Source organism: Capsicum annuum, chromosome 8 (assembly GCF_002878395.1).
Source record: "Capsicum annuum cultivar UCD-10X-F1 chromosome 8, UCD10Xv1.1, whole genome shotgun sequence".
Taxonomy (NCBI): domain Eukaryota; kingdom Viridiplantae; phylum Streptophyta; class Magnoliopsida; order Solanales; family Solanaceae; genus Capsicum; species Capsicum annuum.
The window spans coordinates 160,715,279-160,720,087 of record NC_061118.1 but is presented as its reverse complement, the minus strand read 5'-3'; positions in this window follow the sequence as shown (position 1 = coordinate 160,720,087).

The window sequence follows — 4,809 nt, the reverse complement described above, 5'->3', positions numbered from 1 at the left end:
AGAATTGCAATTGCAATAGTTAGAAAGGAAGACCATGCTTCATAATGATTAGATTTATGATGTTATTTATTATGATTTGCTTTTAAAACATATGATGTTTTTTTCTTTTAATTGAGTTTTTTTTAGCTATAAAAGTTTGTTTTTTCAAGTTATTTAGTCTTATATTTAAATAATTTACACTATGATTTTATGAGCAATAAATTGTCAATAGTACATTATTAAATTTAATATTTCTTTTTATTTTTTTAACAGATATGTCATTGGCTAGAAATAATTGTAATGAGTTTAATGATGATGTGTCTGATGAAGAAGTTTTAATTAAAAATAAGAGAAATAATGATAATAATATTGTCTTTGATCAAGCGCTTAAAAGATAAGATCTTAATTTTCGTCATCCACCACCAGGTTAGTGATTTAATATTATGTTTTGCATTATTTTATAAATTATATTATTTTTATATTAATTAATTAATTTTTCTTATATTGATGCAGATCAATATTATTTAGTGGACTCGGGTTATCCAACAATGATTGATTATTTAGGCCCATATAAAGGGGAACGTTATCATCTCCCTAATTTCAGGCGTAATTTTAACTTCAGAAATTCAAATGAGACTTTCAATTTCTTTCACTCTAGTTTGAGATGTACAATTGAAAGAACATCTGGAGTTTGAAAAAATAGACTTGCTCTACTGCGTTCAATGCCATCTTTTAAATTCGAAACTCAAGTTCATCTTGTTACAACTATTATGGCTATACATAACTTCATACGACAACACTCTACTACTGTTAAAGATTTTAACTATTATGCTAACGAAGACATCATCATAGAGATCGAAAAAGCAGACCAACCTTTTGATATACCTTCAGAAATACAAGACAGATGTTCTACAAGTATGGATACATTGCATGATAAAATTAGGGATGAAATCGTTGAGAATTTTTGTGATGTATGATGGGATAATTATTTTTGTCGTTAATTTTTCCATATGTAGTGATTTAATTTATGAAATAACTTTTGTATTCATTTTTGTTTGATGTTTTAAGTAATATTTAAATTATTTAAGTAATATATCACCATTTATTTTTTAATGTATTTATGTATATAAATATTGATTGAAAATTTTAGAGTACGTACTTTTTAATTAAATAAAAGAAAATTAATTTAAAATATTATAATAGATATTTAAAATATTTTTTCTCCATAAATTGATTTTAGTAATAAAAGTCTATTGATAGATGTCCTTTTTTGGTATTTGTCTAAAAAAAACACTTCTTGAAAAAGATTATCCAAACATAATTTGATTATCAAAAGCACTTTTCGAATGAATTTATCAAACACAAACTGTTTTTTTTTTTTAAAAACACTTTTTTGAAAGTCATTTTATAAAAGTGTTTCTCAAATAAGGAGTTTTCCAACAGCAATCCCAAACAGGCCCTAAACTTCCTCCTTATATCTTAGGGGAAAGGACAAAAATAACACCTAAAACTAAAATAATTCCACAAAACTAACACCTAAATTTAAAAATCCGGTAAATAGCCAATAAGGAATGCACGTGAGAAGCTGGGATATATTTGTCACTGTTCCATGTATTCCCCTATACTTTCACCGTTTATGAAACCACTACTCATATTCCACCATGAAAGATCAGAAAACAGTAGTTTTCTGTTATCTTTGTCATTTTCTCTATCTCATAAACATCATTAAATCTTTCATAAAAAAAAACATGTAATCAACCCAAACACCATTAACATCGGCTGACTCCTTCGCCACCCTTCCACCACCGTCTTTCACCATTAAAATGGACAATAGCTGCTGCTAAACCAGCTGTGTAACTAGCATCAAACCAACACCCTAAACAACATCTAAATTTGAATTGTTTATCATCCAAAGAGAACACCATAAAACACTTTGATTTTTCTCTTTTACATCATAAGCTCATAAATAATGAAAGCACATCGAGCTTACAGCGGAGGAAAAGCAAGAAGAAATTTTGGGGTAAATGCAAAAATAGCATATATATCAATAAAAAAAATGAAGGAGAAAACTTGTTTTGAAAAGAAAATGACAAAAGAAAGGTATACATGTAAAAGCTGCAAAATAGAGTTAATTATAGCCGATAGGCTACACAATGGAAATAAAATGGATCGAGGATATACTTTATGTCCAATTGATCAAACTTGGACCATTATCTGTGCTATTGGCCAGCAGATGTCTTTTTCTCTTCTAAAAATGTATCAATCTAGTATAAGAGAGTCAATTGAGTATATGGACATTGCAGGTGTATCAATGCAGTATAAAAGTGTATTAATGTAGTATAAAAAGAGTATCAATTAGGTATAGGGACTGCATGTGCTGGCATAGAATTTCCTTTCTCTTTTTTAGAAAGTGTATCAATGTAGTATAAAAGTGTATCAATTTGGTATAAAAGTGTATCAATTGAGTATAGAGACTGCATGTGTCCAATTGGGTCAAATGACTAAAAAAAGGAATTAAATTGGGCCGACTGGCTAAGGTTGTCCATCTTTTCAATGATGCGCCATTTTTTTTTAAAATAGCCAGCCCATGTCCTTTTCCCCATATCTTATACCAATGGGTGTTATACGAAAAGATGAGATTTCAAAATAATATTATACCTGTTAAAAAATAAAGTAGATGACGTTAGGTTCTCCATAAAATAAGTATATCAACTTTGTTACGTGTTGTAACTTACGAGCTGAAAATTAAGCAAAATAAATACATAAACTCATACGAGCAAAATAAAGCTCTTGAATCGTATGAGTTTATTTTGCTACAACTTACGAACAAGTGTGCAACTTTCAGTATTGTTGTAGCATCTGTTCCATGTTGGGCCAATTGGGCCTATATTACCCAAAGATCTAGCTCATTTCGAACCCCATAAGTCAATAGTTCGGTTTTGGGCTTTTGGTTATATCTCCAATTCGAGCCCATTTGTTTGACGGAGAGAAAATCAAGGTGAATCACATAGCAGAACTCTCGCATTGTGCCTTATGATTAAATTTGTTTTCTTTCTTCATATTTTTCCTTTTAAGGTATTCTGTACCAATATTGGAGATCAATTAATCTGAATTAGTACATTGTAGGGACCATTTCTTGGGGGGACGCGGGGTTGGGGTGGGGGGCAGCGCTCTGAACATAATTTTTTTCATTCTAAGGGCTCAAACCTGAAACCTGAGCCCTGATTAAGAATCAAGGAATCTCAATTATTCTACCACAATCCATATAAATTTCTTTTTGGCAAATTAAAAATTACACAAATACACAACTTATGTTTTTAATATTACAAAAAATCCCAACTCTCTAAACATATTACAAAAATCCCAACATATTACACAGAATGCTATGTATATGTCGGCTGTGTTATTATATTAATAGGGAGAGAGAGTAAAGTAATTAAAAAAGTGGGAGAGAGTGTAATTACTTCAAAAAAGATTGGTATTAATGTTATTTATACTTTGGTAAAATGGTTCGATGGACCCCTATACTATGTCGGTTTTGTAAGTTGGACACTTCTACTTACATGTTTGTCATATGGACCCCTGAACCCACTAAAAAGCAACATTTTAAACATTTGGGGAGTGTAACACATTCTCGCCACGTCAGCTGCCATGTCAGCTTTCACGTCCGCCACATCAGTTTCCACATCATTTTTAGGTATAACATTAAATTCCATGTCATTTTTAAAGTGATACATAAGAAATTAACTATTAAAATAAATTTAATTAAATAAAAAAATTGTAGAAAAATTTAAATAATCATGTTTTTATTTTTGCTCACAAATTAAATATCAAATTCATTCCAAATAATTAAAATTCTTCTCCAACTAATTTAAATTTTTAACTATAAATTCATACATACAAACATAATGAATTTTTGATTTTTAAATTTGAATATCTTTAACAAATTCACAAAAACTTTAAGTCTTTTCAAGCTTAATTCATGAAATTCACTAATTTTTCAATATCTACTATCACTCACTTTCAATTCAAATTTAAATTTTAATCCCCAAAAAAATATGAAAAGATTTCAAATTTAAATTTTAATCCCCAAAAATATGAAAAGATTTCAAATTTAAATTTTAATTCAAAAAAATGAAAAGATTTGAATTAAATATAAATAAATTATTTTTATAAATTGTAGAAATTCTAATACACAAACACAATAAATTTTTAATTTAAATTAATTTAAATTTTTAACTATAAATTCTAATACATAAACACAATAAATTTAATTAAACGTCAAATTTATTTTCAATAGTTGAATTTCTTTCCAATTAATTTAAAGTTTTAACTATAAATTCACATACACAAACATAATGATTTTTTAATTTTTATTTAAATATCCTTAACAATCTGTAAAGGTTACAAAATTAATCCTAAACAAAATGAAAATTTAAATTGAGAAAGTGAATAAGAAAAAACTAAAAAAGTAAAACAACAACAATTTTTTTGTTTACAATGAACAACAACAACAATATCAACCACATCAAAGGCTTGAACAAAAAAAAAAAAAATCAAAGCAAGGACCCTCTTTAGGGATTGCCCATAAATCCCAGTCATATATGATGATGAAGAAAAAAAAGAAGAGAGATGTATTTACATGATGATGGTGATGGTCCTGGCAACCATGGCTGTGGTGGGTGGGGGGACGAAGAGAGCTGTGGGGTTGGGGGACGTTAATGGTGATGTCTATGGCAGCCATGGCTGGACGGGAGAGGGGGGCTGAGGGGTGGGGTGGGGTTGTGGCCGGAAGGAGGAGGTTTTTTTTTTTTTTTTTTTTTTTTTTTT